Here is a 24610-nt window from a genome sequence, read left to right as displayed (position 1 = left end):
CAGTGCATGGGGGCTGGGTCCGCTTTATCTAAACCCACGGGATGTGCGAGGAAGAAACTCGCTTCTGGGCAAAATGAGAATCTCATGTAGAAATACGCTTTCGCGAAAGTGGTAATTCCATGACCATATAATAATGATGCAGGCAAAGCCTAAGTGTGCTATTTGGAAAGCCTGTTGGTTTAAAACTTTAGTCCACTTACAAAAGGGAAAAATGTTAGTTTAACAAAAATAAGAGGGAGAGGGGATTGGAGAGGAGGAAGAACAAAAGAAAAGAAAAGAAAAGAAAGAAAGAAAAAGAAAAGCAAGGGAGGGAGGGAAGGAAAGGGAAAAGGAAAAGGAGAGGAAGGGAAGGGAAAGAAAGAGAGAGAGGAAGGAGGGAGGAAGAAGGAAAGAAAGAACGAAAGAAAGAAAGAAGAAAGAGACTTCAGTTTAAAAAAGAGTCTGCAGGCAGCTCAAACGTCTTAAATGCTGAATGGAAAATGTTCCTAATTGCCTACAAAATACAAGCGCAATAAAGCAAAGATCAGGCACAGTTTCCACTTTGTAACTGAGCAGGCCAGCGGGCCAGGGAAAGAGTCCCATTTGCTAACCTTTGAACATAAAAACATTTGTACTTTTCATTATTAGCTGCATAGCCGTTACTCTGAGCCCCATTGACTTGAAACTTTGCTTAAATTCATGCCCTTACTTGGAAAGCTTTGGCATTTTCAGCTGAAATTTCGCCAACACATACTTTCTTATTCTCATTCATTCAATGTGTTGTAAGGAAACCTGACCCACATAAGGGAGCCCCGGGAGGAAGAGGCAGAGAAAGGAGCCCATGGCCTGGGGAACATTCCGTGCACTCAGCAAGAGCTGCTGCCCAGGCTGGGGGCCTGCATCCCCTCTCATCCAGCTTCCTCTGCTGTGTGTGGGGTGAGGGCTCCCCTCTACTGGCTGCCACTCTCCCAGAGGGATAAAGAAGAGGAGGAGAGGGACGCCTGGGTGGCTCAGTTGGTTGGACGACTGCCTTCGGCTCAGGGCGTGATCCTGGAGTCCCGGGATCGAGTCCCACATCAGGCTCCCAGCTCCATGGGGAGTCTGCTTCGCTCTCTGACCTTCTCCTCGCTCATGCTCTCTCTCACTGTCTCTCTCTCAAATAAATAAATAAAATCTTTAAAAAAAAAAAAGAAGAGGAGGAGATTGTTCACACCTATGTCACCACTAAGCGCTAAGCGGCACTTATGAAGCCCCCGCCCCCGTGTTCCAGGATGTCCGCTCCACCAGTGGCCACAAACACACCCACTGTCACAGGACCACCGTTTTTTCATCAAGTAGCTACAATCTACCATAGATAAACTGGTGGTTTAGTTATTCGTTTTTGAAGATTTTATCTATTACTTATTTGAGAGAGAGAGCGCGCATGCACACGAGCAGGGGGAGCGGCAGAGGGAAGGGGGTGGGAGATGCAGACTCCCCACTGAGCAGGGGTCCCCACGCAGGACTCGATCCCAGGACCCCGGGATCATGCCCTGAGCTGAAGGCAGACGTTTCACCGACTGAACAACCCCAGGTGCCTCCGTAAACTGGTTTCGGCACACAGAGACATCTGAAAAGAGTCAGTACAGTACAGGGGATGAACCCATTGCGTGATTCATCACCACAGGTATCTGTGGGCTCATGAACGTGGCTGTTGTCTGATCTTCTGGCTGTGGCGTTTCCTGTTCATTTCTGTATTTCTCATCTGAAGTTTGGAAGAGCAGGAACGGGATTCTGTCTCACTATGTATGCATAGTCCTCGCAAACCCACAGAGAAACCCCTGGGATGTGGGGTGGGCGGGATGGTGAGAGGTACAGGTTTCTAGGTGGCTCCAGGTTCCTGAGTCTAGCCCAGGAAGACCATAAGCATCCTACGGGCTCATGGCTTTCTAGGAAGTCGCTCAGCAAAAGGACTTCAATGCCCTGACCTCCTTCGAGAGCACTAGTGGCTATCTTTGCCAAGCAAGACTGGATCTCCTACATTAAAAAAAAAAAAAAAAGTGAGGACTTGTGAACATGGGACACTCAATTCCCAAACCTATAAGTAGAAGGATTCAATAATCGATGGTTCTTAGAAACCTTAGACCTTAGAAACACAGAAGGTCTTAGAGCTAGAAAGCCCTGCCAAGATCAGCCTCTTCCAAACCCCATTTCATAAATAAGGACTCAGGATCACATTCGCCCAAGTTCATGTGAGGTTGAGAACAGGCCTCCGGCTCTCAGGCCAGTGCTGGCCCCTCCCTTGCTCCTATACCCCTTCTTCCCACCCTGTCTAATTAAAAACAATTTTTAAACAGATAGAAAAAAACAAACAAACAAAAAATAAAATACATAGGGGTAGATCCAGGACCATAATCAACAAATGTTAACATTTGACTTATCTTAGAAAATATTCTTATTTTATTTATTTATATATATTTTTTGAGAGCAAGAACACACACATGAGTTGGGGAAGGGCCCGAGGGAGAGAGGGAATCTGAAGCAGGTTCCACGCTCGGTATGGAGCCCCAAGTGGGACTTGATCCCAGGACCCTTGAGATCATGACCTGAGCCGAAATCGGAAGTCAGATGCTTAACTGACTGAGCCACCTAGACAACCCCAGAAAACATTTTTTTTTTAAAAGAAATCAAGCCCTGTATAAAACCTCAATTGCCCAGGTCCCTAGTCACATGGTCCTTCCAACCAGCTCTTCCGTTCTCAGATACAGGATGATAATTTGAGAGGGAGACAGCCCACACCTTCCATCGCAACCAGCCCCTTCTAAGAGCCCGGCTGAGCTCACCTGGTTTCTTTTGAGCATTCTCTCATTTTTGTTCTGCTTATTCCACAACGGGAAGAGGGCATCCCCGCAGATGCCTGCTACTGTAGGCCACCAGCAAATTCATGTTTTCGTTTGTATTTACACCCAGTATCCTCTCTAGAGATCACATACAAACTTTCAGAAATAACATACAAATCACTATAGTAATTGCCAATTTATCTCCTCCCTCAATCGCTGCACTTCAGGCTTCTGGACTTCCTGAAGTTCCTCAAATATACACACTTCCCTCCTGTCACAGGGCCTTTGCACACGCCTTCACTCTCTATCTGGCATGCTTCTACTTTTCGTCCAGATCCAAGCTCAAGCATTACTTCCTTGGAGAAGCCTCCTTCCAAACTGCTTCCAGCCTTGCATAGATGTTGTAACAGGAATGCAATCTTTACTTTCATTGTCTTTTTTTTTTTTCTTTCAGTGTCTTTACTTTGGTTCCAATTAGGCATTTAATGATATGTTGTTGTTTCTCAAAACCCAGGGATGGCGTGTTGAGGGCTGGTGTGCCCCACCACTGGATCCATGGAAATCAACCCGGCGTCTGCCACACAGAGATGTTTAAAACATGTTTGTGGGATAAATCAGAGCTGTTCTTATTTTCTGCTTTTTCTCTAAGTTTATCTAATTAAATCTTTTTCTTAAGGCCGTGAAGTAAGAAGACTTAGTCCTTGTTACAATTTCCTTCTTGTTTCCGTATGCCCAGCCTTCCTTTAACTCCCCCTGAAGGCCTCCCTGTAATCTGCTGTAGGAGAAAATGCCCAAGACAGCGAGGTCCCTGGAACTTTAACTTGACCGCATAATTCAGAATCAGGAGCCTCGGGTTTTTTTTTGGTTTTTTTTGTTTTTTTTTGTTTTTGTTTTTTTAGGAGCCTCGTTTTTAAAGGACTACACGGTTCACCTCTGCTTCACAGGTTGCTCAGAAGGAACTTTTCTCGGACAAACTCGATAAACAATGTTTCCGTGAAAACTCAGATTCCAAACGTGTCTGCATCTGACACGTCTGAAAAACTTAAAGTTTCGCTTCATCGCCACGGTTGTGTGTAGCTGTCACTGCCACCGTCCCCATCTAGGAGCAGCGGATGGAATGCTCGCTAAGAGTCCTAATTGCCAACTTTCGGAGGGAGAGTAGATTTTCAGCACATGATCTTGTTCTGCTTAGTTCTTTTTTTTTTTTTTTTTAAGGTTTAAAAAAAAAATTAGTTATTTATTTGAGAGAGAGAGAGAGCCAGTGAGCAGGGAGAGGAGAAGAGGAAGACCAGCGGACTCCCCACGGAGCGCGGAGTCCGATGCAGGGCTCGATCTCATGACCCTGAGATCTCGACCTGAGCTGAAACCAAGAGTCGGATACTTCATTGACTGAGCCACCCAGCGGCCCCTGTTCAGTTTAGTTCGGATTAAAACCTGCTTTAGGCTCCAACTCAGGCACGTGGGACCTGAGGTAAGCACTAAAGCAACAGTATCTGTTACTTTGAAAACAGCGCATCGCGTCCTGATGGCGGTGATCAGGCAAACACCAGGCGGCCACCAAAGGAACCAGGCTGCAGGGGGAGGGTGCACGTGTGCATGTATACACACGTGTGCATATGTACACATGTGCGCTTGCACACGTGGGCTCTGTCCTTGTGGGAGAATCCCAGGTGTCATTCCCGGGGCGGGCGGACACTCTTCACACATCTCCTGGGTAAAGCTCCTCTCTAGATCTTAAGCTCAGGCACGATCCGTGTCTGTCGACCCCGGTGAGACCTGTGCACCGCTCCCTCAGTAGGAGAAACTCTCCACTTGTCCCTTAAGAAAGAGCAGATCTTACATGTGGTCATGATCTTGACCACAGAATCAAGACAAAGGACGTCGAGCCCTCCCAAACCAAGGTTGGGTCCACAGTGCAAACTCTGATCTACAAGCATTGACCGTTCACTCCCCTACAGACCGGAACAGCTGAGAGCTTCCAGAGTGCGCCGGCACAGGGGGGTTCGTCTTAAATGGCATGACTGACCCAGAAAGCCACCTCCGCTGACTCTGCCAAGGCAGCGGGGAACACCCGCAGCATCCAGTTCCTGCACGGACACATCCATGGACGGCAAACCCGTCCATGCCGTCCTTACATTTAATGACATCACGACCCCCAAATTCCAGAAAATAACACCTAATAGCACTTTCTCTTAGGCGACTGCTCTCTCCCTGTTTGGGGACATCTCTTGGATGATCATGTACGGCTCACACAGTCGCTTAATGTTTTCATAGTTTTGCAAAGAGTGGGTGCTCAATAAATATTTTTGATCCATGTTAACGGAAACCAACTACAATTGCCTGGAAAGCGGGCTGCAGACGGGGCTGCGGGAAGCCCCGGCCTGGACGGAAACATCTGATTTCTGGATGCTCGCGGGAGTAAAACGCCACCCTCCCTTATCTTGCTTCCTGCCTGTCGAGTCACAAGTGCTCGGCTCACCTTTCCCTAAGGCAGGGCTGGCTGCACACTGGGCTGCTTCTAGTCCTGTCCTAGGCTCACTATTCACTTACAGGAATTTAAATATGTTTTATTATGTATTTACATTAATGTATAATATGTTAACTATTTAAATTTAAATAGTTAATTCTCCTACGGCTCTTGGCGTGCTGTCCCCAAAGCACAGGCTCTTGCCACCAAACCTGAAGCTTATCCCCGGCTCCCACAGACACAAATCACCGCTGAGACTCTGGTACTGGCCTGGAGACAGACAGATAAGCTCTTCCCTGCACTGTGCACTGCCCCCCACCTCGGCCAGCACTGAGGGGCCACGATGGGATTCTTGAGTCCCAAGGCTGGACGTTTGATTACCCTTATTATCTTAGCTTGCTTTGGCTATAAATTTTATTAGCGGCCATAAAATTATCCATCCACAGCATGTGACTCCGTGACCTCTCGCAAGGGAGAATTCCACTCGCTGGGGCTACGCAGGGCCTAGGAGGGCCGCTCACCTTCTCTTCACCCTCGATTTACAGCCTCCCCTCCATCCAGGGTCCTGCCAACGGGAAAGGCTGTCGCGTTGCACGATTTCATCGTCAGGGCTGAAATCTGGCCCCTGAGCCCCTGCCCACTGCTTTCTGACGCTCGGGGTGGCGAAACGGTACAGCAGAAAAAGACAGGGTTGTGAGATGAAGCCAAGGGTCAGGTGCGTTTATGTCTTGGGAGTCTTCCCGGAGATTTCTTAGCCCCAAGATGTGCGGCTCAAGGCACGGCTCGGCTATCCCTTTGAAGAATGTCTTAGGACAAATGCTCTGTAAACTCTTGCCATCCAGCTCAGAGGATTTCTACAGCTTCATTTTCCTTCCCCTTGCAGAGATGCTGGCTCAGAGTGACGTCAATGCTCAGTACTGGACTGCGATTTGTGGATGTGGTTTTGGTGACATACTCGAGGACATACGATGATGCACAGAGCCCAGCCTGGGAGAACTCCGAAAGGCGAGGGCAGGCCCCCCTCCTCGACCATCAGCATATGAGTCGCCATTTTGGAGCATCTTCCAGGAGCCGGGTTCTAGTCCAACAACTTTCTATACGTGTTGCCGTGTCCACGTGTGACAACAACCCTACAAAGTGGGCACAATGATGACCAAATAATAGCTTCAGCTCTGTCACGTGGAAAATCCCTGGGACAGATTAATGCCCCTGGGCTTGGTTTCTAGCCTTGAGTTTCTCTTGCTCCCAACAAAGTACGTCCCCTCTGGCTGCCCGTTTGAGAAATGGGGTCACAGGCACAAGACTCAATAAAGAAGGGCGTCCGGATAATTTCTCAATATGCACAAAGTGCTCGTTCCAGCCAATGTTCTGTGATTTTTAATGAGCAACTTGAAATAAAATCACATGGTCTGAATCTTGGTGTAACTGACTTCACTTTCAATTTGCAAGAGGAAAACACCACCCTAATGAATCCAACCCCGGCATCAGGGTCGAGCCAAAGGCTCCCCTAGGTCAGCTCCCAAGATCCGAGAGGACTAACCCCTCTTGCCCTGTATGGAATCACCCAGGGGCTGCACTTCCTCTGGAGAAGGCTATCTTTGCTTCCCAGCCCCAAATACGCAACCACCAGGCTTTCCCCTAGGAAGTGTGCCCTGGGCAGTCTTCCCCTACCCTGAATGATTGGGGCCACCCCTCTATATGCTTCCCCACCCACCTGTCCTTTTTTTTTTTTAATTTATTTTCAGCATAACAGTATTCATTGTTTATGCACCACACCCAGTGCTCCATGCAATCCGTGCCCTCCATAATACCCACCACCTGGTACCCCGACCTCCCACCCCCCGCCCCTTCAAACCCCTCAGACTGTTTTTCAGAGTCCATAGTCTCTCATGATTCACCAACCTGTCCTTTTGATAACTGCCTGTCCCCAGTCTCTCTGCACAACCAGAAGCGAGCTCAGGGCAGACCGGGTCTGGTCCACCCCAGTATTTCCCGCCGCCCAGCCTCTCAATACGGGCAACACTGAACAAATACATTCATTGATACATTCACTAAATACAAACAAATAAAAATGAGCTTCATTTAGTGGGGTTGGGATTGGCTGGAGTTTGTTTTTTTAAGAGATAAAGGTTATTTTTACCTGATTTTTAAAACCACGAATAGATTACATAAAACTTTCTGCAATAAAACAGGTATTTCGGCCTAGACTTGAGTCAAGATAGTGGTGAGACAAATGACTGGGGAGAGTTGGGGGGGGGGGCGACAAGGAACAAAGAGACAAAGGGACGGAGACAAGGAAAAGGGGAAATAGGAGAAAAGGGACAAACAATAGAAAAGCTGTAAGAAATACACATACATGAGAAGAAGACAAAAGGAGAGGAAAGCATTCATTGTCTCAGCCAGCTTGGGCAGAAGCATGTGCCGGCCACTGCTGGGGGGCTGGATGGAATTTTCCGGAATGTTAGGCCAGTGGTCCTAAAAATATGGCATCCAGAGGCCAAAGCCCCACTGGCCTGCTTGGGTTCTTCCTGGTACCAGACAGCAGTTCCAGAACCCCGAGGTGCTGGAAGGTAAAATGCAGGAACTGAGAAACACACAGAACCATGTCAAAAAAAAAAAAAAAAAAAAAAATCGAACCATTCTCTTTCCCTTTTCCATTAAAAAATAAAACAATAGTTCTGACCTTTGAAGAAGGGGGCTTAGAAGTTTTGAGTGTCTGAACACTTGCTTTATGTAATTTTGCAGAGTGACACGGACTTTCAGTTAGGCTTTCAAGGGGAACCCCAGTGAGATTATGAAACTGGACAAGAGGTTTACCTGGAAAGGATTCAGCTCAGGTCATGGCCTTTTCCATGCATTTTCCCCACCGTGTTCTGACTGGAGAGCCCGCCACCATGCAGCTTTCAGAAGCAGCCCATTCTCACCTCAATCTTGCCTCACGCTTGGAAAGCTTTCAAGAAACTCAGCCATGCGTTATGGCCTGGAATTCAAAATGTGGCTTCCTTGTAGGCGCTGTGACTTCCTCATAGTTTCCTTGTGCCCTTGTGAGAACGAGTCAAGAGGGGCCTGTAGACAATACTTGCCTGTATGTGACCCCAGAAGGGTCTGCACAAAGCAACCCTGCATTCTGGACAAAACTGAAGGGACAAGTGCATGTATCACACACGGACACACGTGCGCACGCACGCACCACTCAGGGCGCAAGGGAGGGCAGAAGTGAGAGCCTGTGCAAGGCAGGGGTGAGGTCTGCAGCTGCTGGAGCCCTCCTGCCAGGAGCCACGAGCAAATGGGGGTGTTCAGGGCTCAAATCAGCCAAGAGAGAGGCTCTTCCTTGCTTGGAACCCCTTCCCGGAAGCTAGCCGGCTGCACTGGGGCTGCTTTAGGTTGGGGGGTGGATTCTGCTCTGCCCTGGCCAGCTCAGAACCACCGCCACGGAGGAGAGATGCCCAGACCAGAGACAGGCTGGACCGCACTGAAGGGCCAGTGTCATCCCGGTGCCGGGCAAGGGGCGTATCATGCAGCAGGGCCTCAGGAAACGCGGCACTGTGAAGGTCAAAGGCGAATTCTGGGCCTGGGTGGGCCAATGGCAACATGATGGGCTTTGGGCAAGTCACTCCCCCTTTCTTAGCCCTAATCTCCCCACTAGGGGAAATCAGGAGACCGTGCCCGGAATGAAAGGACACAGTGCAGCCGGTTGCTCTGTGGGTCTACGGCCACAATCAAATAGAAAGTGGGGACGTTCAGAAATACTCGTTTCGCCTTGAAAGTGCGCTCCTAATTTAATTTCCGCATGACGCAAAAACATACAAGCACTTCTGTGACGACAACAACCACCACAAACATGGCCCACCATATCTCTAGGTGCCCACAGGGGACGAGGAACTGATCTGTGGAAGGGTCCGCTGCTCCTTCTAAAGCCACGCACGGGCTTCCACGCTCCGAACCGACCCTACCTCTTTGGCTTACCCACTGCAGAAATGCCAAATCCTGCACCATCCTAATAGTAATTTTCCAAAAAAAATTAAAACGGAGCTGGAAAAGTCCTCCGATCCACCCAAGGCCAATGCTCATGTGTGAACGGGAAGAGACTCTGGGCCGGAGTGGCAAGCGCGTTGTCCAAAGCACCCACGTCGTGTGCGGGAATTTCTGTACTCATCTGTGCCTATCCGAACAGTAGGATGATAGCACTTGCAAATGCCTGAAAATCCCCTAAATACAGAAAGACAGAGAAAGAGAGAGTCGGTCTCTGTGGTTTGGCACTAAGCCAGGGGCTTGGTTCTGGCCCCCGGGCTGGCTGTGGGACCTTACCAAAATCAACTAAACTCTCTGCAGCATTGCTTCTAAAATCAGAGATTTTCCATAAAGCACATTAAATAAAAACACTCTTAAGGGTCCTTCTCTTCAAATCACAATGGGCTGAAGATGCAAAACCAGTACTTGAAAGCCTCTCATTGAAAACCGGGGGAATAGAAACCTTTTCTGGGCTCCCCTACAAGAACCCCGTGAAGAGCTCTGGGTCGGCCCTCTGCTCATTCACTTCGAGGGTTAGGGTCACGGACTGTACAGTTAAACTTCCATATCCGTCCTCCAGGTCCAGAATTCAGAGAAGAGCGTGGTAGGGTTGCTTACTGGAAATCTTTCGATTATGTGTTTTTTTCCTGCCTTTCATTTCTTTAAGGAGTTTCAGAGGTAGAGTGTAGTGAGTTACCAGTTCCCTAGAACACCCAGCGCCATCCACCCTGTGCCCTTTTTATGCCCAACACCCTGTCATCCCTTCCCCCACCCACCTCCCCTCCAGCAACCCTCACGCGGTTTCCTAGAGTTCCGTGTCTCCCCAGGTTTGCACTGTGGATCCTAATCAGGCCTCATCGCGTCACCAGACTCACGACGGACTTTACACCTGGCAAGTTTCTAAACTGGTTCACCCAGCGGATTTGGATGAAGGTACACTTATTTACGTATGCATGTGTTCGTGGTGTGGTTTCACGGTAAAGCTACTATGCAGCAGGCTTTAGAAGTTCGGTAACCTCTGGACAGTCCTTGGCTCTTCCCTAACCCCAAGTCCTCAAATTTCAGGATATTTACAACTCCCGGGCCTTCCTGGTCATTAACACCGAACTCCAAAATTCATTTCGCTGTTGTCAGATTTCTTCAAGTTCATATCATTTTCTCGGCACCCCCTTGCTTTTAACGTCATCAGCAGAGAGATAAAGAGGTTCCATGTGGGCTGACACCAGAGAATCGTACAATCTCATCAGGTCCTCACTAAAGAAATATTCTAGCTCTTTCTGCCGCGGCTGGAACATTCCATCCAGTGTCCTCGTTTTCTGCCGCGGCTGGAACATTCCATCCAGTGTCCTCGTTTCCTCACTTGGCGCTTCTGCTCAAATTTCCCCTCTGTTCAATTAAGACGTCGGTTTTCTCTTCCACGGTCCATGCTATGGCTTTTCCCAAAGCTCGGCTATACTTTCCACTTGTTGCAGCTCCATAATATGGGTCAGGCCCGGTCAGTACCAACTAACTTATTGTGAGCGTATCTCGCTAGATTCCCCGAGCTACCAGACCAGAGCCAGCAAGATTGGCAGGACCTCGGCATCTCAGGGATCCTGGCCAGCATGCTTTAGTGCAAAGAGTCGGCCCTGAGGGTTCATCTCTTTCATATCTGCCCTTTCGTTACAAACCTGGAGTCCCTGGAGCTTGCTATTTAAAACAGAACCGTTCTTTGGGGATTCTTGTCTTTCATACACACTTGAAAAGCTATTCATCCCATCCTGAGTTAAAAGACTCGAAACTGTATTAACAAATCAGCCTCACCGCAATTCCCCCCAAAACCGAGGTATTCTCTTCACAACCTCTGGAGGGAAAGAAGAGCCATCTGCTTCTCCTCCGACTCCGTTCGTCACAAAGTAACTTGACATCTGCAGACCTTCCGCGTGGAGGGCCGTCAGACACGCAGACCCGGGGTCTCAGGGCCAGAGTGTGGGATCCGACAGGCTGACTCAGAGAGGACCTGGGTGCCCATGGCTCTAATTTCCAGTATTAATGGAGAGTCCTTGGAAATTGCAGTATCCCTTGTCTGCATGGACGGCAACATGTCCGTTCTGGAAGGTCTTTTCCACGAAGGTAGGAAATCAGCCTTGGCTTTGGAGTTACTTCACTGCTCCGAGGAAGCCTCCTTGCGAGAGTAAGGAAACCCTGCTGCGTGACTTCTTACGGGGCTAACCAGCAGCACGTTCCTAAAACATCGGCAACAGCAAACCGTCATGCCTGCATTTTACAGTTAGCCTAAGATTAAGCGGACTGTGTTCTTCCCGGAGCCTAAGATGAGATCAAGGTAAACACACAGTTGACTACATGTGTGCATGCCCATACACACACACCTACACCCACACACACAGACACGTGTGCACGCGTACACCCTGCGCGAGTGGTATCTTTGAGAAAGAATGCCAAGAAACGACTTATGAAATGCACAAGGTGCCTTTGAGAATCAACAAACATGTCCACTGAGGAAACGCCTAGAATAGAGCATCTCAAATTAGAGTGGCCCTAAAGGGAGCACATCCCCAGCGAGGGCTGCTGGGAGTTACAGACGCTCCTTGCTCCTAGAGACTGCGAAGGGTGGCTGAAGTTGCCTGCTCTCCAGAGTGGCTCCCGTGTAGATCCACAGAGAGGAAGAGAGGGACCAGCACGACTTCTCTGATGCAGGAGTCCTTGCACCATCTAGAATGGGAGCCCCTCCAGCCCTCTGATCACGGAGTGCCAATTTCACAAACGTCCCGGACGGAACTCAGCCCGGAGGGAGCCCAGCGTGCTGCACGCTTGCTCACGGTCTCAGCTGATTTCTAGACCGTCTCCAGCGTCGCACGGTGATCAGCCTGTGTCTTTCGTTCCGCAGCCCCACGCGGTTTACAGTTATTTTTCTTGCTACTGTCCCCCTCCTTAGACGTGTACGTGTCCAATTGTGTCTCTTGGATTTTTGGGCTCAGGAATCCCACTCGCTGTAGATTCTAGACTTACTTTCAATGACGAATGAGTTATCGGGAAGGTAAAGGCAAGAATGAGGAACAATGCTCCATCTTCAAATTCTAGAAACACTTCCCTCCACTCCAGGCCACCATAGGGATCATGTGGCACATTCAAGGGTCAAGCATGAAAAGGCAGTGGTGGGAACGAGAGGCGTGGGCTCGGTCTCTTTCCAGCCTGCCAAACCACGGACAGGAGGGACTCAGATGAAGGCACCCCGTTTAAAGGAACTTTGTTCTGCTTGGGCTTTGTTTAAATCCCAGAGTGGGAGATGACCCACAATAAGCCGCTTGAACCCTTTTTCTCTGCGTGTCTCCAGCTGAAATACAGTATGTGGGAGTTCTTTCAAAAGCAACTATGCAGACCTTTTCAGAAACTACATTTGAATACTCCCGTGGTTACTGATGGGGAGTGTAACCGCTCAACAGCAGATCGGAAAGCTAACGCAGCCCCCCACCAGCGTCCCGCTACTCCGCGCTGGCCCGGCCTTCTGGGAGCTTCTCAACAGGCCTGGAGTCCCGCCTTGCTCACCCATGGGCCGGGAGCCCCGGCCCGGAGAAACCTGACCCTCCTCCCTGTTGACTCCTGTTATCTGCGCGGTTGCTTATCTGTTCCAAGCTGGAGTAATAAGAACAAACTCAGCTAAACTAAATTGGTCCTTTGTTTGCCATTACCATAAAAATTTTATGTACGAACTAATAAAAACATGCTTTACGTGCACAGTTTCATGGGTTTGCAGAAGCAATAATATCCAGCAAGTTATAGCCATAAATTCAGTTATAGACACTTAGGAATAAATATTTTATCTTTCCCAGGGTTTTTGTTTATGGGAGGGAAGGTGTGAACACAGGAGCGTATGGCTGATCTGAGGCGACGCGGCCCTTAAGTCTCCCCCCGGATCCCTCTGCTCGGGACCAGGAGAGTTCTTTCAGAAGTTTCTGGATCATTTTCCTGATTCTTAACCCTCTTAAGAACTCGCTATTAATCATCCCTCCAACCTCAGTAAATGGAAAGCTTTTTACAAAGCTTTTGAAAAGTAAATCACTTTTGACATGAATTTAGGATTTTCTTTGAATTCTTTTAAGCAAACAAAAAGATCTAGTTCTCCTCCCACCTGGGACCCTGGGGCAGGTTTACAATGGATTTCATTACAGAAGCTTTAATGAAATCCAAACCAAACCAAAAAATTGGGATCACTGGATGTTTAGCTTCCCCCTCAGCGATGTACTTTCAAACTCACGAAATGAGCTGGGTTATTAGCTCTCGATTTTCTTTCCCGCCAGATCGGCACTGTCCGACAGAAGTACAATGGGAACCACATTAAAAACATGCCAAGAGGGGCACCTGGGTGGCTCAGTGGGTTAAGGCCTCTGCCTTCGGCTCAGGTCATGATCCCAGGGTCCTGGGATTGAGCCCCGCGTCAGGCTCTCTGCTCAGTAGGGAGCCTGTTTTCCCCTCTCTCTCTGACTGCCTCTCTGCCTGCTTGTGATCTCTGTCTGTCAAATAAATAAATAAAATCTTTAAAAAAAAAAGCCAAGAAACGGGAAATTCATTTAAATATTTTATTTAACTCATTAACTCAATGTATCCAAAATATTATCATTTCAATATATATTCGACCTGAAAAGGCCCTAAGGAGATTCTTTACATTCTCTTCTCATTTACTAAGTCCTGAACATCTAACGTGTATTTTATGGACACCACAGTTCAGTTCGGACTAACCATTCCCCAAACGCTCGATAGTCACGTATGGACGATGGTTACCATGTTGGAGGATCTACAGAATCCTCGACTGGTCGGGAAAAGACAACTGAAAAGAAACCTCATTATTTATGTTTGCTTTGGACCTGGTGGACATACCAGCCCCAGGTTTTAACTAGGAATCTCATTACTATAAACTCAGAAAACCTTAAAATTGTATGCAATTTCTAAAGTCCAATTTTCTCCTGTTTATAACTCATAGTAAAATAGGCAAAGTGTATAAAGTGAACAAGGTTAAAAAGAACATACTTGGGGCAGCCACAAAAAAAGTCTATGTTAAGAGCAATGAAGAGTAACATAGAAAGTTTTACCAATCTGACCATCTGTCAGCCTTCAGAGTCCCTGTAGCCTTTTCTTTAAAAATAACTTCTGTTTTGGGGCAGTGGCTTAGTCGTTAAGCATCTGCCTTCAGTTCGGGTCATGATCCCAGGGTTCTGGGATCGAGACCCGCTTCAGGCTCCCTGCTCAGCGGGAAGCCTGCTTCTCCCTCTCCCACTCCCCCTGCTTGTGTTCCATCTCTCACCATGTCTCCCTCTGTCAAATAAATAAATAAAATCTTTAAAAAATAAAAATAACTTTAATTTCAAAAAAAATTTTTTATTTAAGATTTTTATTATTTATTTGAGAGAAAGAACACAAGAAGGGGGAGAGGGAAAAGAGAGAAGCAGACTCCCCACCGAGCAGGGAGCCTGACGCGGGACTCGATCCCAGGCCACGGGGATCATGACCCGAGCCGAAGGTAGACACTCAGCCCACTGAGCCACCCAGGCGCCCCTGTTTCAGACATGTTTACTGAAGAATAGTTGACCCACAACGTTACACAAGTCTCAGGTGTACAACGTAGTGATTCAACAAGAGCCGACATTACACTCTGCCCACCATCCGTCACCGCACAACACTGTTACACTAACACTGGCTGTATTCTCTGGGCTCTGCCTTCTATTCTCGGGACCGATTCATTCCACAACTGGAAGACTGTACCCCCACTCCCCTTCACCCACTCTGCCCATCCCTCCGCCCCCCAGCCTTCTGGCGATTGTCAGTTTGTTCTCTGTATTTACGGGTCTGTTTTTGCCTGTCTGGATGACACATAGGAGTGAAACTGTATGGTACTTTTGTCTTTCTCCAATTTCTTTCACTTAGCATATACCCGCTAGGTCCATTCATGTTTCCACAAATGGCAGGACCTCATTCTTTTTTATGGCTGCATAATGTTCTATGGTATATATATACACCACATCTTCTTTATTCATTCATCCCTCAGTGGATACTTGGGCTGCTTCCAAATCTTGGCTATTGTAAATAATGCTGCCATAAACATAAAGGTGTATCTATCTTTTCAAATCAGTGTTTTCTACTCTGTAGCTTCTTCAATGCAGATGCTTTGGAAAACAAGAAGCCAAATTTTTTTCCATTTAACTTCTTTTTTTCCCCAAAGAAGCTATTCTAGATTTCTATAAACTTAAAAAAAAAATGTATCTTCCATTACTCTTCCACCATCCCTCTGTTTTTCAGATACTAAAGGAGATATTCGGAATAGGTTATTTTGAAAGGGAGGGATTACACCAAAAGGTCAGTATTGTAGCTCTGATTCTTTAAATGAAGCTTCAGTGAATTATTCAGTTTCTCTGTGGTTAAATGTTGCCATCTGAAAAAGCACCCCAATAATTCTAAGTCTGTGTCAGGTCTTGCAAGTGTTGGGCATATTTTTTACTTGATGTGTTATAACACTTAATAATGCATATTGATGCCTGTAAAGCAAGTTGTTCTTTAGGGCAGGGACCAGAATTGCTGAATATACCCTTTACAGAGCTAACCGAAACATAGCATGCATAGAAATGCTTAATTATCACATGTGTTGCTGTTGTTGACTCATAAATTGTACAGAAGTGCTGAGATAAGGAATCCGAGTTAGTATAAAGGTATTTTTTTAATCTGTTTCTAGATTCATAACAGTGTGCTGTCTCAAAATAAAACAAAGAATCTCAAAATGATCTTTTTCTTCCCCAAGGACAAAGGAGAAACTTCTTGGCAAGAAGTCAGATTGACAACAGGAATTTGAGAAGGATCTCACAGTTTCTGATTTGTTTTTGTGCATTTCAAATCAAATAAGGGAAAGTAAACCATGCCTAAATTACACACCCAAAGTTCCTCCCCCTCCATCCCTTCCACCCCATATGTGAAAATATTTTCCGTAGAATCGGGACGGGCTTGGATTCTGGAGAATCTAGGCTTGGCTTTCAAGTGAATGACAGTACATGGAAAGTGAACAACGAGAAGTGTTTTTACCTAAAGATTTAGAAGAAGCCACTAAGGAGACACATAGCTGTAATAATGTAACCGTTGAAAGATCTTCAACAACAGGCATGAAAACTAACTGCAACTTCAGCCTAGTCTGAACCCTGAACCAGAGGGGAAATAATGTTTTAAAGGACATCACAGAGGGGCGTCTGGGTGGCTCAGTGGGATAGGGCCTCTGCCTTCGGCTCAGGTCATGATCCCAGGGTCCTGAAATCGAGCCCCATTGGGCTCTCTGCTCAGGGGGAAGCCTGCTTCCTCCTCTCTTTCTGCCTGCCTCTCTGCCTACTTGTGATTGCTCTCTCTGTCAAATAAATAAATAAAAATTAAAAAAAAAATGTAAAGGATATCACGGGGATCAGCTGAAAGTAACTGAAAGACAGGATGGTAGATTGCCTAAAGTGACTCATGGACATTAATTCCTTGGACTTTGATAACTGGACTCGGGCTACACAGAGGAATATCCCATTGCCTGGGGGAAAACACATGGAAGTATTTTGGCATAAAGGCTCTCAGTGATTCAGGGAAAAAAATATTGGGCATCAGTTAGCCTGGAGACAGGGAATATGGGTGCCCTTTGTACTGTTTATGTTCCTGCCACTTTTCTGTGTGTTACAAGTTATTTACAAAAAATTCTAATTCCCTTAAGAGTGGGGAAAAAACATTCTTCAGATCGAATTTCCCTTTTAGGAACTTATGCTGGACCATCCCTGTGCTCTCCACCGGCTTTCCACAGCAAGGCTCTGAGCTCCACGGGGGGTCCAAGATGCCATGTGGTAACTGGGCTCACATCTGCCCACAGGCTGGCTTCTCCCTGGCCCAGCCCTGGCTCGCCCATGAACCTGAGTTCTTTGTGGCTTCTCCACAGAAAGAAGTGTGCACAGGCTTTGGCTGCTGGGTCTCACTACCAGTCCAGGTGCCAGTCTCCTGTTCTCACTTCTACAGGGAGAGATAACGGGGGAAGTCTCGGTCAACAGTGAAAGCCATCCCTACAGTGGCTCGGAAAGTTCACGAGACTCTCCACGTGGTGGCCAGCCCTCCCTGCCTCCACCAGCAACCAGGATTGTGGAGGGTCAAGGTACGGATGGGAGCTGCCTGGGTCACATTTTTACTGCCTTCCCCTCCCGCACTCTGCTCTGCCCACTTACTGTGAAACCGCAGAGTCTTTTTTGACCCCCAAACCACCAAATAATGACTATTGTGAAAGCAGAGCGGGGCCGAACCTTAGAGGGCAACCAAGCCCCACTCTCTCCTGCTGCAGAGTTCTTTTCAGGCTCCTTCTCGTTCAGCCACTTCTTGGGATTCTCCAGAGAAGGGAAGCTCCCTACTTTGCAAAGCAGGACATCCCACTGTTGGATAACTCTGGTCGTTAGAAAGTTCTCCTCTGCAGTTAGCTGTCTCTGTTTCCCTAAAATGGAAGAACCTTCGAGCAGGGAACTTGCCTTCTTCATCAAGTCTCCTGTACCGTGTCCTGACAGCAGGCACATGAGAAACAGCTTGGGAAAGAGCAAATGCATTAATGGGGAGTCTACATCTTGGCTCTTATCCTATCCCTGGGAGCAATTAAAGTCATGGCCACTGCCTCTTCCAAAACACGGCATCTCAAACATTTGAGGACACTTTCACGGTCCCTTTTCTTTTCTTGCCTAGCCCCAAATCCTGCCAAGTCCCATTGCCATGTCTCACACTACACGATTGATAAAACATAACTAGTTACAGTCACTGACCTTCCCTCACTCACTCACAACTCACTCATTCATTCATTCCCCCCAAAATTTGTTTTCTTTTCTTAGTTAGGCTCCACACCCACCGTGGGGCTTGAACTCCCGGCCCTGAGGTCAAGAGTTCCATGATCTACCAACTGAGCCAGGCAGGCACCCCAGGATTTGTCATTAAAAGAAGAAGAAAGAAGAAAAATACAATAAAATTAACAATATAGAAATAATCGCATGGAAAACAGGGTCTGGAGGAGTGATCTAATAGTCCCCAAAAAACGTTACACAGTTCTCATGATTGACTTTAAAACTTGATTTCTCGTGTTCCTGGCACAAAGTTGAATGGGGAAACGTTACGAGTTTCATGAACCTTTATTAAGAGGATGGAACAGACCAGTTCCTCAGGAGAGACAAGGTTATTCACTGTGTAAGGCCTTGCAAATGCTGGAAAACTGAGCCATGTGACAGGTGGTCAGTTTCTGTACTCAAAATTCACAGCAAATGCCGGAGCAAAATGAGAAGACTTGTTTCTTATAATAATTTCTGATGAATGCTTGAAGGCAGAAGGTCAACACGCGATTCAGAGTGGATGGTGGGTTATAAAAAAGGTTAAGCTGATTTGGTCCGAACGTGTAAATATCTAATCGACATAACTCAGAATATAGCTGGACAGTTTCTTGGTTGTGTTTTTAATTACTGACCTTTCATCAGACTTCTGGAGTTTGGAGCACCAGAGAGAAAAACATCTGAGATCACACTCTCTTAGAAGAGTCTGAAGGGCACCGATCCTATAATCTTAAGCTAGGTGGCCTCCTAAATTTTGGAGGCGGGATAAAGAACAAGGAGGGTTAGCATTTTGTTCTAACCATAGGGAGCTAATCCAAGGTGTCACAATGCTGACACAAAACAGAAGGAGACGCAGAAGCATCCACCCAGAACGCCAGGGCTTTCTGCCGGACAGAGGTCGGGGAGGGCAGGCTGGCAAAGTTGCTAATGTTTACATTAATCTTGCAAGGTAGACACTGTTTCCCCTGTTTCCAGATTCGGTAACTGAAGCTGGGGCCACAGAAGAGCTTAAATGGCAGGCCTTCCGTCTCCAAATGTTGTCCTTTGACCGCTGTGACACCGGCCTCCCTAGGCCACCCCGTGGGGGGTATAAATGATGCTATATATGTAAATATAATGTCATCACGATATGTTGGGAATTCCTCGGGCTTCTTTCAGAGTAAAGTCAGGCCTAGGCGTGGCGTGTTTGGGAAGACTCCAAAACCAGCATTCCAGGAAAAAAACCCATGATCTGTTGCACTGCCAATTCCCAAGCTGTGAACACTCCCGCCATGACCTGGGTATGGCCTCCAGCAAGTGGGGTTCCAGGTAAGAGCATCCAGAAAATTCTATGTGGCTCCTGGTTTGCTCCTCGGTGAATGGGAAAGATAGATATATAGATAGATAGATAGAGAGAGAGATAGATAGATACACAGGGGGGAAAATATACATATATATTTTTTATATATATAAAAAATTATATATATAAAAAAATTTGACTTTAAAACTTGATTCTCGTGTTCCTGGCACAAAGTTGAATGGGGAAACGTTATATATATATATAAAAAATTATATTAAAAAATTTTATATATATAAAAAATATATATATATTTTCCCCCCTGTGTATCTATCTATCTATCTATATATCTATATATATATCTTTCCCATTCACCGAGGAGCAAACCAGGAGCCACGTAGAATTTTCTGGATGCTCTTACCTGGAACCCCACTTGCTGGAGGCCATACCCAGGTCATGGCAGGAGTGTTCACAGCTTGGGAATTGGCAGTGCAACAAATCATGGTATATTTTTTCCCCCTGTGTCCCATCCACCACTCCATAACTTGTCTTTTTAAATTTATTTCATAATTTGGGCTGTTTCTGGAAAAGGAATGGAAGGATAAGTACAGAGAATGTATGGGTCAAGTCAAGTAAATCAAGATGCTAGAAAATTCCACCCAGGGAAGCCCGAGCATCCTTAAAACACCCCAGCGGCGACCTGCCTCCAGCATATCCACGCACCCAGATCTACCCGAGTCACAACCTTGTATCACACGCTGACTGCTTGACTTTGGAACCAAAATCAAGCTGCTTAATTTGCTTTTAGGTCTATACTATTTCAGAGAGTGAGTAATTTTTTAAAAAAAGAAATGTGTTCAAGAAGCAGTAGGGACTAGAGGGATGCTTCTAACTATTAGCCATTTTTCACTTACTAAGAAAGTACCTTAAAGGTATTTTTTATGCCTTTTTTTTTTTTAAGAGAGGGTAGGGGAAGGAGAGAGGGAGAGAATCTGAAGCAGGCTCCCTGCTGAGCCCAGAGCCCAGAGAGGGGCCTCAATCCCTGTTTGCATGCTTACAGAGAAAGGAACCAGAGTTCCATGGGTGGGCTACAAAAAGGCTTTATACAGTCACAGCCATACCTTGAGATAGTCTTTATGTCGTCATAGTAATACTGGATAGTGATCAAACCAAAATTATGGCAAATTTCTGTTTTTCCGTTTGCTTAGTGTTCTGGATCTTTATCACTAATTCAACCCAAACTCTCCTCTGTATTCTGTAACTCCACCCTCAAAATGTTCAAACTATCAGCTATGGGATCATCACCTCTTATCAAGGATCCTTTCCTGGGTCCTCCTGATCTGTGCCTCCCTCTTAAATCTACTGATATTTGCCATTTTAGAAATCCAACTACAACTTAAAATGCCTATTTATTTTAAAATAACAAGGAGCCCACTAAATGTTGGCATATGTGACATACCTTAGGAAATACACCTATTTACCCAAATAAAAAATGTAATGAGAAGATGAACATTGTTCTATGTTTTCACAAATCTCTTTTATGCCTGGTGTATATTAAGTTACGTGGCTTATGTCTGGTTATGTTGTTTCTGCTGTCTATATGGATGTATGTAGTTGGTAAATGGAGGGCTATTTTAATAGCCTTTCCAGATAATTGGGAACATTCTTCTTGGATACTGTACTAAAAATTGACAAGTGGTGGTCACTTAAAGGTTCACAGAAACGAGCAACCTGAAACTGCGTTAATCCAGGCTTATTACTCTGCTATACTAAAATCCATTAGGCTCCCTTGCACTTAGAATGGATATTATTACAAGATTCTATAGAATGCATAGGTCATTGGAAAATATTTGTTTACTGAATTATACGTATCTTCCAGATGCTGATATACTCTGTTACACAATATCCAAAAAAATCACATTTGTTAATTTCACCACTAATCTTATCAGGAAGTCGTTAAGTCATGGATAGGTGATTGGATAAAGATTTTTGTACACACACACACACACACACACACAGGAATATTACTCAACCATAAAAAATAATGAGATCGTTCCTCTGCAACAAGGATGGACCTAGACGACATTATACTAAGTGAAGTAAGTCAGACACAGAAAGACAAGTACCATACGATGTCACTTATATGTACAAACAAAAGCAGAAACAGACCTATCAATACGGAAGATGAAGTGATGGTTGTAGGGTGGGGGATGGGCAAAACGGGTGAAGGGGAGTGGGAGACGCAGGCTTCTAGTTATGGAATGAAAAAGTCATGGGCTGAAAGGTACAACATAGGGACTATGGTCAATGGTATTGTCGTGATGTTGTATGGTGACAGATCGTGACCTGAGCCCAAGGCAGATGCTTAACCGACTGAGCCACCCAGGCACCTGCATGCAGGACAGTCTTAAGTGGAAATGTGGTTTAAAAAATTTCTGAACGTGTGATGATGGAGAATACAATGACTCATATAGTTTGGTGCCACTGCCTTGATTCGTGCAAACAAGCCAGCAGTTTCACTCATCAGAGCAAATGCCGACCCAGTGAAAATGGCAAATAATGTCTGACTGTTCTATAAAAATAGTTTTGATCTCACGGACCCAGAGAAAGGGTTTTGGAGATACCATTGGTCCATGGAGGACCCTTGGAAAACTGCTGTCATAGGTGATCTCAAACAAAATAAATCAAGTAGAAGCAACAGAAGAAAGGCATGATATGGAAATAAATATTAACAAACACCCACTGCCTTCCCAGTAGAACAGCATCTTTTGCATCAAGTCTTGTCAAATGATTTAACTCTCTAACTTATGTGTGCATGTAAGTTTGATTTAAAAACTGATAAAAGATGAACCTGGTTGAAAAATTTAAGCATTCTAGGTAACTGAAGCCTTCTTCCAAAGCCTACTTTATTGCTTTAAATACTCAAGAGACTGGAAAAACTCCTTCCCAAGGATAAACATGGTTGTATACCATGAGCTTGAAAAGTAATTTCATTTTTCATGTTGATAGAATACAGGCCATTGCTCTTTGTCAGCCAATTCTAGTAATAAAGATGGATAAATGATACTTCAGTCCATTCTGTCAGAAAAGTTGGACATTTGAGTGTTTGTGTGAACGTGTGTCCATGAAGATGAGCTTTTTTAACAGTGGACACAGAGAGAACGCTTGAGTTATTAAACGCTAGACGTAAGAGAAACAACTTTCCTCTTCCTTCCATACTCCATGGCCTCCCTTGGAATGAGCTTTCGTGCTGACTGCCAGGCTGACTTACAAGGTCCCCCTCGCAGACCCCAGGGCCACTGCCTCTCCAATGTTCGCCGTCCCAGAGTCCCTCACAAGAGACAGGCATGCCGGGCACATTAACATACCTCAAACACCCACAGGGCTTTGCAGCCGGGGGTTCGAGGGTCAGAACCCACCCATCAACTGGGTACCTTCCCTCCTGGAACATACAGACTCAGAGCGGCGTTCCTAATAGAAATACAATTCCAAACAAACTGGAGGTGAAGGTCGGGTTTAACTCAGTGAAGAAGGGATGGAAAAGGAAGGCTAGGGTTCCTTTCCCTCACAAAGTACACTTGAGCACCAACTCTCCACGAAGACTCAGCTTCCCTTCTCTCTGGGGAAGACGGGAGACGTGTGGAAGGAGCAGGGGTCCCACTTGGTCACACTCCTGCTTATGGTGAAAATGGGCTGGACCAGATTCATTAACACGGCCATCATCGTGGCAATTTTCAAACCCAGCAACACCTGCTAACACCATCATATGTGCAAGGAGGTAGCAAGGGCGGGGCGGGGGGACATGGTGAGAGCATGGGGAGAGCAAATCTGGGCAAAGCGCGACTATGACATTTCTGGGGCTAGTCACTGAAGGTAACCAACTTGTCCTCAGTGAGCTAAAGCGCTGATTCTAATAGTCTCTTTAATCACACTTTTCAAGGACCACTATGTTTCAATTTGAGCTGCTCTATACACTTTTCTTCTTCCAAAGTATTGATCCAGAGAGAAAGTTGTCATGTCAACCTTCCCAGAAAGTGGTTTTTCTGTACTACAGCAAAGAACCCCAGTAGGTTCACCTCATGGATCTCAGGCACGGGAGTCCCCAAGTCACTCCTGGAAACACGTCCTGTCTCACAGAGATGAGCACCAAAGAATCACCTGGACAAGAGAGAACAGACCCGCCGCTCGGTTTCTGAACGGAGATGTGGGACCAGAGGACCTTTTAGCTCAGGGTTGCAAAATGGCCTCTTCTGGCCTCAAAAATATTAATACATATTATGCCCAAGTTGGTAATGCCGCCCAGAACCCGTAACATTTCCTGGGTGAGCAGCTGGGTCGAGGCGGGTAAGGGAGGTTAGCGGACTTGGCACCCTTCCCATTCTGCCCACCGTGTTTGGGTCCTTACCAACAGACTGGTGGCCAGTGACACTCTGGGTACGTGCAGGACAGCCCAGCCTGCTGCTATGGTCATGCATACAATGGAAGCAGAAAGAGATTTATAAAGGTGGAATGCAGCCTCTACTTCATCCAGTAACACAGTATTTGCTATTTATTTCTGGGTTATGAGTCATCCAAACGGTCCATCCAATTCACAGCTTTCTAAGTAAGGGAGGTGAAAAACATTTTTCTGGATTCCTGGAGGGAACGTGTATCTGGCTTCTGCTCTATTTTCTGGCTTCTGCCCCGCACCGACCCCAGCTGGACCCACACCAGAGAGCCATGCTCAGGGAGACCCCTGAAGGGATCTTTCCTCATCTTTACTTCCCAGCTCCTGACCCTGGACACGGTGGGCATCTTGAAACCCCGAAAGAACGAAAATACTGACTCGAGTACATTCTCCAGCTGAACTGTTTTTGTTTTCCCAGGATCTGAGAGTCATAGGCAGGGCTGGGGAGATTATCCATCGCTTATCTTATCAATGGGTGGCTTTAAAAAGAGGTTGTTTCAAGGAGGAACAATGCTAAGTCGGGTCAGCAGGATCCCCATGACCCGTGCAGTCTTTATGGACAGGGTGGGGGAAGGGGCCAAGATTCTTCTGCAAGGTGGGTGGTCAGAGTCCAGTTCAGCTGGGCATCAGGCTCTCCTGAGCCTCCCACCTAGCAGCCTGGGTCATAGCTTCCCCCTACCAGTAAGGACACCAGAGTCACAGACGCCCTCCCTTCCCCTACACATGGGGACATAGTAGCGCAGGTAAAGGAGAGCC

General features: G+C 46.5%; 1 protein-coding gene across 1 annotated transcript in view; it reads right to left on the bottom strand.

Annotated features, from left to right (window-relative positions):
• The window catches only part of KIF26B (kinesin family member 26B), a 416715-nt gene that overhangs the window by 214428 nt on the left and 177677 nt on the right, over window positions 1-24610 (bottom strand). The gene's annotated exons all lie outside the window — the stretch shown is intronic.

This window comes from Neovison vison, chromosome 10 (genome assembly GCF_020171115.1).
Source record: "Neovison vison isolate M4711 chromosome 10, ASM_NN_V1, whole genome shotgun sequence".
NCBI classification, from domain to species: domain Eukaryota; kingdom Metazoa; phylum Chordata; class Mammalia; order Carnivora; family Mustelidae; genus Neogale; species Neogale vison.
The sequence above is the reverse complement of the archived record's forward strand: the minus strand, read 5'-3'. Positions and strand labels throughout refer to the sequence as shown.